General features: G+C 43.1%; 1 protein-coding gene across 1 annotated transcript in view; it reads right to left on the minus strand.

The window, feature by feature from the left end:
* Window positions 1–9343, minus strand: part of LOC111864024 — a gene marked incomplete at its 3' end in the record, with an annotated part of 115403 nt that overhangs the window by 104796 nt on the left and 1264 nt on the right.

The raw sequence follows: 9343 nt of genomic DNA on the forward strand, positions 1-9343 counted from the left end.
CCCCCCCCTTCAGTTCTTTCATTATCGAGGTTAACATCTTCGGATAGGGTAGTGTAGTTTGTTGAGGCACTATGCTATAAGCTGCAAGGCTCTGGGTTCGATTCCCGATGAGGACGTTGAATTTTTCAGTTGACCCAATCCTTGCAGCCGCACTATGGCCTTGGGGTCTACTCAGCCTCTAACAGAAATGAGTACCAGGAATCTTCCTGGGAGTAAAGAGCGGCCGGCGCGTAAGGCTGACATCACCGCCATCTATGAACAGATTGTTTGGAGATTGTGGGAGCTTCGATGGCTCACAGGCCTTCATGGCCTGTCACAGCGATAGATTTAACTTACCTTTTAGGTAGGACTTGGAAGGAAGCGGTCGTGACCTGTTCTAGACACTACCCTGGAATGTATATAGGGTTTGAAGAGGAAACACAGGTAACTTCTGTCAGAGTAGGAGTTGTAACTGCTGGGATTTCAAATACGTACAAGTCTATAGAGTTATCTTTATGTCATTGTGTTAGATACCCATTTGAGGGGAGGCTGGATGGGCCCCAGAGCCCCCTGGACCCTGTAGGGCAGAGAAAAATCTCTTTCCTCTACCGGGAGTTGAATCGCGACATCACAATTTATTTCATAAAGCATCTTTAAATTAATCAACAATCTATGAAAGACTGAATCACGATTTGAGTTAACCTTCTCTGGTCTCGTCTCCGAAGGAAATCGAATACATAATTCTGTTCAGTGTGTCACAGCGCAGTGCTAACGATTCAACGCATCAAAGTGTGGAATGATTTTATACATTTATTAAACGGCGTAGAAACTGTAATCCCCTTGCACGCATTCATGGTCACTGTGAAGCCTGTACGTGACCGAAATGACTAGCAACCCACGGCGGCACAACCTACAGAAGCATATCCGCCGTATACGCGTTATCTCTTACTTTATAATACGTCCCACTTTAAGTATGAATAGCGTTTTCACCCGCCCCGACGGGCTCCACTTACAGAAATAAGGAGGCCACTAGCCAACACATGGATATGCATGGCAGCGATTGGAGACACTCTGATTTCACTTGCAGTTTCTTATGTAAAGGGGAAAACTACCAACATTGTGATCTGCCCCCAGAACCGAAAATTATGTTTACGCACTGTACGTGTCATTTTGTTTTATGGGTCATAACAGTCACAGTAGCCGCGCGGTCTAAGGCATGAACTGTCTTCGCTCGCTCGGAAGCCGGGATCGTGGGTTCGGATCTGTTTCCTGTGAGGTACGGACTGAATTCTTATATATTATTCTTATACACTGCCTGTCACAGTAGCCGCGCGGTCTAAGACATGAACTGTCTTCGCTCGCTCGGAAGCTTGGACCGTGTGTTCGGATCTGTTTCCTGTGAGGTACGGACTGAATTCTTATATATCATTCTTATACACTGCCTGTCACAGTAGCCGCGCGGTCTAAGGCATGAACTGTCTTCGCTCGCTCGGAAGCTTGGACCGTGTGTTCGGATCTGTTTCCTGTGAGGTACGGACTGAGTTCTTATATATTATTCTTATACATTGCCGGTCACGGTAGCCGCGCGGTCTAAACCATACACCGTCTTCGCCCTCTCGAACACTGGAATCGTGGGTTCGAATCCCACGCAAGGCATGAATGTCTGTGTGCGTTTAGTATATGTTTGTGTTGTTCTGTATATAGGTAACAGCCTTGCGACGGGCTTAATGCCCCGTCCAAGAAGTCCTATAATTGTGTATAGATTAAGGTGCTGAAAAAGCGGTCAAGGTCCATAAGGGCTCTAGAGCCATAGGTGGATAGATAGATGGACGGACGGAAGGGCGAATGGATGGATAGCGGTGTTTCTCAACCTGTAGAACTTGATGGTGGGCAGGGTGGGAGCTGAGATCTCCGTACATTAGTATTATTATTTAAGATAAAGTCCCTCTGCTTAATTAATCCAGTGCTGTACCATGAAGTAATCAGCTTCACGTCCCGGCCCTTTTACATTTGAAGAAGTCTACGGTGGGCTGCAGAGCCGGTGTGGAGGGCGTGCAGAGGAGAAAAACCTTGTCCCTACTGATTCTCGAACTCCGACCCCTCGGCCGCTCGCTCCTTAGACAATCGGTAAATCGTTTACAGCATCTCGGCTCCCGTCAACATTACTATGTATCCCTTTGTGCCTTATGTACTTTAAGGCAGTTTCATTCTTCGTAGTCATCCCCTTATAACTTTTATGGTATGCATTCCCTTGTGTATTATACGAAACAGCCAATAAAACAGATGTTGGCATTGTAATGCATATTTTGTTTCTTTCAGAACTATTTTTGTGTAGACTGACTTGTTATATATACATATCTCCTGAAAGTTCCAGAAGAAGGGATCACCTCTTTAGGGATGAAAGAAGATGACACTTAACCCTCCTATCAGAAACAAACCCTACTAACATTTCCCTATCCTTACGGCCTGGGCCGCGCCATAGCTCAAGCGGTTAGTAGCTGGCTTCCCACAGCGGCGACCCGGGTTCGATCCCGGGTCTGGTCAAGTGAGATTTGTGGTGGGCAAAGTGGCGCTGAGGCAGGTTTTCTCCGAGTACTTCGGTTTCCCCTACCAATCTTCATTCCACCAATTCCTCCACAATCACCCTCACCTATCATCTGGGGCTGGTACAATAGGCCAGAAGTGGCCGCAGTAAAAGGGACTTAGTCCCACCCCACTAGCAATAAAAATAGTACTTACTGCCTGATCTGTCGTTAAGTGATAACATGTTCCTGGATGTCTCCTATTGATACAGTGGCCAATACAGACCCTGAGTGTTGTAACATTTACATTGACGGTATGGTAATGCATACACGTGATGTTCCCTTCAGTAATAATTACCAGAATTTCGTGTAGGCCTCTTTCTTCTTAATAAGTATCTGTCTGCGAAAAGAATTGTGAAAGAAACAATGGAATGCAACCTCTCGTCAGGGCTCACCGAGGCCACATCGGAATTGAGTGTATTGACTGGAAACAGGGGGGGGTTTACAGGAACTGGTATGTAGAATTGGGGGATTGAACATGGTTAGCTGTTCGTTTGTTTCCTAAGTATCTGTGTAGATGGCACTAGGAGCGCTGTTTCCAATTGTTATGCTGAACAAGGATAATTAAGCATGAAATATGTATACAATTTTCTTACATTCTCGATGTTCGCCTGGTGGTAAGTTTCCACATGATGGAATTTTATGTTCGTAAGGTTTCGAAAATAAAGAATATTCAACAATAATTAATACAACACCAAAATGTTCATAAATTAAAAAAGAATAACTTCTTGGAAAAGGAGAAGATTTATTCTTCAGTCTTTAGTCTACTTTTATTACTTTTAAAAAATGAAAATAGGCTTATGCGATCACGATGCTGTCTGTGTATCACACTTATCAGCTTGTGAATGTCTGATTCAGTCTTTACGTAACTTGGTATGTATATCATGACACCTGAGCCCAACATAACAACATTTTTTCCCTTTTTTCCTGTGGCGCTACAGCCCCAATTTTGGCCTAGGCCTACCTCCATGAAACCGTCCGTTTCACTTCGGTTTACTAGATCGTACACATTCGGTAGGACTCCTTGGGCGAGTCATCAGCTCGTCACAAGGCCTCTACCTGTACACAAACACAGAAAAACGCACACAAACATCCATGCCCTGAGTGGGATTCGAACCCACGATCCCGGCTTCCAAGCGAGCGAAGACAGTTCATACCTTAGATCGCGCGGCTACTGTGACCGGCAGTGTATAAGAATAATATATAAGAATTCAGTTCGTACCTCACAAGAAACAGATCCGAACCCACGATCCCGGCTTCCGAGCGAGCGAAGACAGTACATGCCTTAGACCGCTCGGCTACCGTGACCGGCAACATAACAGCATACCTCTCGGTAAAAACCTTACCGCGGCGACGAATACAGAGTCAACAATAAAATAATAGTTTGACGTGTCGTTTTCTATACGATCCGTGTCATATCAAGGAAAGTGGGATGTCAGTTCTCAGAAATTTTGTTTTTCTTTTGACAGAATGTTCCTTTGGGGCACAGTATACAACGGGCTGATCATCTCTCTCTTACACTTTAAGAACCTTAAGGGCTGAGAGACCCATCTCGAGCAGACATGGACAAAATTCGATCTGTTTCGATACAGTATGTCCCTTCCACATTTTGCCCTTTGTCATACGAGGACGTACATTGAATATTGAATACGGAGGGGGTGGGGAAGACAAATTCTGAACAACTGAGTCCGTTTTGCGCCTTGAGGATCTGAAGCGCTAGTTTCTGTGTTGAAATCCGTTGCAAGGATACGACTAGTGAAGATGGAGAATCTTAATGCGTGTACAACGGTGAACTGAAGGTATGTACAATAACAATAACTGACTATGATTAAGCGAACTGATATCAGAAGTGCCAGTAAATCCAATCATCTGATCGTGAACCCGTGCTTTTCGTCACGCGTACCTCCCTGCATGTGACAGTATGAACAGGTTTCGTCTGGATCTAGGCAGATTCTCGGTATAGTGGCTCTAGGTTACTGGAACCATGTACGGCCTTCATGTCCTTTTCACAAACACAAATAGGGACTTCTGTTACCTTTAACACTGGATTCTCTTCTCCTTACCCCCACTTCGTACTTCAAGACAGTGCAGTGCCACTAGTCCTCCCGTCTGGAATGTTACACGAGATGCCTACCCGGCACGGCGAAGGAGAATTCACTCTTTTACATTGACGGCCAAATCCTAAGTAAATATTCTTGAATTTTTGTCCCGATTTCTTTATTTAAAAAAACAGGCTTATGATATCACCTTGCTCACTGTGTTCCGCCTAATATTAAAAAAGTAAAAACATTGGAGAGGAAAGAAATTTTTACAGAGTGCTGGCGCAAGAACCTGAGGGAAATAATTCATTTGGATAACCTGGACGTAAACGGTGAATAATATTAATAAGGACCTTAGATAAATAGGATAGGATTCGTCTGATAGGGACCAAAGGCAGTAATGAACCTTCGAGTTCCATAAAATGCTGGGATTTTCTTCACCACCTGAGGAACTGTAAGCTTATAAAAAGGACTCTGCTCCATGTTTCTATTTAATAAAATATTGATTCTACTATATCATTCAAAGATAAATGAACCCTTCAGTTGATACAGATATTAAATAGTACGTTTATGGATACATTTAATGTTTTTATTTAAAGCAGAAGGTTTCGGAGACGGATTCTGTGTCCATCCTCAGATTAAAGAGACCTACTCAGTTGTATCCAATCGATAGAAGTAGTGCCCAGTCGGGCAGCTTTACTCCTCGTATACTTTGTAGGACCCAGAATTGATGTAGACGTAATGGAGAAAAGAAAGATCACTTAACCCTACTGGGAATCGAGCCCCGGTCTTCCAGTCCGTAGTCCGTCGCTATACCAACTCAGATATTCTAGCTCCCCACGTCATTAAATAACCAACTTAAAAGATTCCTTCCGGGAGCAGAGACAAACAGAGACAGCCCTGCACTAGGCTCGCAACTGGACTGTCTGCACACAGGACCTCTGTGTGTTTGACCGCAATTGGCTTGACGAAAGTGACATGCTCTTCGGTGAAGCTGATGAAGAGAAAACGCGGCCAGGCGTTGCTTCTTGTAACATTTTTGTTTTAATATCCGTGTCAAGCCGCCTCATGCTGTATTCGTGGTTACAGATTGTTATGAAACCTTCCAGTCAAGAGAACAACATTTTTAGATCGTAAGTATACAGCCTGTAATGCAAGAGTATCCTTATATAATATACACTAAAAATATATTTAATACACTAAAAGTGCTTCTTAAAGATTTTAAAATGTAATTGAAATTATACATTCATTCCTTGCTGCTGATATTTTGAAATATTTGAGAATCACTTTTAGTGTATTAATTATATTTTTAGTCTATTTTATATAAGGTTATTCTTGCATTACAAACGGTACACTTACGATCTAAAAACGATGCCACAACGCAACAGGATGCTGAAATACAGTATTAAGAGTGGAACAAGGAGGATATTGAGACAAGTTTCGAAGAGAGATGTAGTAAAAAATCCCCCAGGGATAGCTCAGTCAGGATAGTGACTAAGCTGAATAACCAAGTATTCGGGGTTCTATCCCGAGAAGATTTTTTTCTCTCTTCCATAGCGTCAAGAATAGCCCTAAGGCCCACCTAAATTTAACTCCAGCAGGGCTTTGTTTCCAACCATAAGCTTTGATTAAAACTAAAATTAATAGTTTCCACTGATCGCCAAGGGTGTTCAGGGTACAAGAATAAATATCTTGAAAAATAATTTTCATTTTTTTTATTAATGTGTGGTAGATTAAAGCCTTTTTCAGTTTTGACTTTTTCAAAAACCTAGATGGGACAAATGATTAAAATGGATCTTAGAGAGGTAGGTTGCGATGGGATGGATTGGATTGATCTGGCTCAGGGTAGGGACCAGTGGAGGACTCTTTTAAACACGGTAATGAACCTTCAGGTTCCACAAAATACTTGGAAATGCTTGAATAGCTGCAGAATTGGAGGCTCTTCAAGAAGGGCTCAGCTCCATGAGTAAGTAAGAGAGGGCAAATGTGCCCCCTCGTCGTCGTCCATGCCCTCCTATATAAAGGATATTTTTGGGGCCTAAAGTGGGCGGAGAGGCAAACTGACCACATGCCTATATTTAGTGAAGAGTTTAGAGTCACGAACCCAAAATAACACAACATTAATATCCGCTCAGCCGATCTGTAGGTTTTCTAAGTTTTCAGAACTAACAGCGAATTTCCCCCTAAACATCGTTAACCAACTGATATTAATAATAAATCCTGTGTGTTTTCTACGAAATAGTAATCGACTTAAGATTTTATTTAAACAGATATTTTAACGTTTAAATAACTTATGGATCTAAATGTAATTAATAATGATAAATTAATAATATAACTTAATACTTCACATCAGACTGCATATAATTCTGTGAAGTAGTTTATTTTGTTGATATATATAATAAATCGCTGTGCTGTGGTGTTCTGAGTTAGTACAGGGCGTCGGCTGATAGAAGGCACCGATCTTTCAGAGAAGTATTTTATCTCTGAAGATGGAGGCAGTATTTGCTTCCGAAAGGTTGGTCTCCAATTTTAAATTTACATGTCTGCGTCATGTTCCACTCTTACATTAAAATGCGTAGTGCAGACAAAGCAAGACGGAGCGTATCTCAAGAGACTGCGCTGCATGTTTCAAAGGTTGTGCAAGGCAGATTTGTCCATTATTATTACAGCCGCGGAATGAATTACACTCCTTCCCTTGCATCAGTCTGGCGCACAGCCATAAAACCCATTTCAACACATAAGTCACAAGAAATTACTACTTACCTCTGTAATATCTGCTTCTACACCAAACACTCTCATAACATTAAAATATAAAAGGTAAAGCTATCCCTGTAACAGGCCGTGGAGGCCCATAGGGTTGTGAGACGTCGAGGCTCCCACATTTTCTCTAGACAATCAGCTCACAGATGTCTGTAAGGTTGTCAGCCTTACGCGCCCGCCGCACCTTTACCCTTAGGAAGATTCCTGGTACTCATTTCTGTTAGAGGCTGAGTCGACCCCCAGAGCCATAGTGCGGCTGGAAGGATTAGGTCAATTAAAGAATCTAATGACCTCGTCTAGAACTAAACCCGCGACCTTACGGCTTGTAGAATGGTGCCTCAACCAACTATGCTACCGTCTGCACCCTTATATTGAGAGGACATAAGTTGTAAGATTTGAGGCTTTCACGGCGGTGACTATGAAGAAAGCAGTCTTCTGGGATTTGGCACCATGTATATGTGGTGTTAACCGACGTTTCGGAGGAACGTATCGCCTGCATCTTCATGGTAGAAGAAANTAAGTTAATTTACTTTTATTGCTTCCAAATTCGTTTGCCCAGAACTGCTGAGACTAAGAACTTCTCCATCGTAAGTCTGGCTAGAGTAAAGAAGAACCGCGATAGCTCAGTCGGTATAGCGACTGGCTGTAGACTGGACGGCCGAGGGGTCGGAGGCCGAGTCCTGGTAGGGTCAATAATTTTCTATTCTCCAGACCGCTTCTGTGGCCCACCCAGCCTCCTTTCCAAAGGGTAACTGGGTCTCTTTCCCTAGGGGTTAGAGCGGCCAGGGCGTGAAGCTGACCACTCAACTCCAGCTACTGCCGATGTCAAGAAAACGTGGATCTATACTTCCGCCTTATATATACGCCTTAATGGAGTAGTTCTTAATTAGTTAAGCACAGGAGCATCTTTGTTTACTTACTTTTACTTGGGTTTATACAAAGATTAGGTCTACTTAAGTAGATATACACTGGGGCTATGTAAAGTTACAGCTGAACTTTACTAACCAAGCGCTACTGCTACACTAGACGGAGCTTCATGCCCCGTCCGCTTAACTCCCGCTGAAATAACTTCCTGAGACTGCATGGGCCGGTCTGGACGCTGTAGAGGAAAAAAATTACTTTGCCATTTCCAGGAATCGAACCCAGATTCCTCTGCATTTTAGCAGGAAGCCTACTCGCTCTACTGACGTTACTGACGGAACTGTCCTTGCTCCATACTTTACACCCTTGTAACATGAACAAAGGACCCCTCAAGCTTAATACCAAGGACATGTCATTTGGTCTCATCCACCTCACCCTCTGAATTACTTTCCATTTTATATATATATGTGTGTGTGTGTGTGTGTGTGTGTGTGCGCGCGTGCTTAAGTAATTAAATATCAAGTCATGAAGATGTATGCGGGAGTGGAGGTATAGCTCCAACATTCCTGACCTCGGCATTGGATGGAGGTGAGCGGTCATCTTCAGACCTTTAGCCGCTTTACACCCGGGGAAAGAGCCACCGGAACCCATTGGATAGGAGGTTGAGTGGGGCCCAGTGTCGGCCTGGTCGCTGTATCAGAAACAGAAATAACACCCCGCCCAGAATTGAACCCGGATACTCCTATCGTCCGGCCCGAGGTCTAGTCATTATGATGTCTGAACACCATTGGTTCTCTAATTGTTGTGCAGTAGTTCAAATTCCCGGCTAACTACATATCTTCTAGGCCCAAATTTTAGTATTGTATCTGTCGCCATATTGTGGCGCAACCACGGAAATGTACCTATCTTGCTTTTCTCACCCGTTAATGATAACTTTAATTTATTGATATTCTACAGACTGCCTTATTTTGTATTTTGTTTGCTAGTTATTTTTGTGTCCTTCTCCACAGACGTGCTAAATTCGTAACTGGCCTCTGGGCTGTTAAAATTTGCAAGTACCACAAACAAGAATTGAATTGCATTACTATTATTATTATTATTATTGAGATCGAATTCCGGTGT

Source organism: Cryptotermes secundus, unplaced genomic scaffold (assembly GCF_002891405.2).
Source record: "Cryptotermes secundus unplaced genomic scaffold, Csec_1.0 scaffold3101, whole genome shotgun sequence".
Lineage (NCBI taxonomy): Eukaryota > Metazoa > Arthropoda > Insecta > Blattodea > Kalotermitidae > Cryptotermes > Cryptotermes secundus.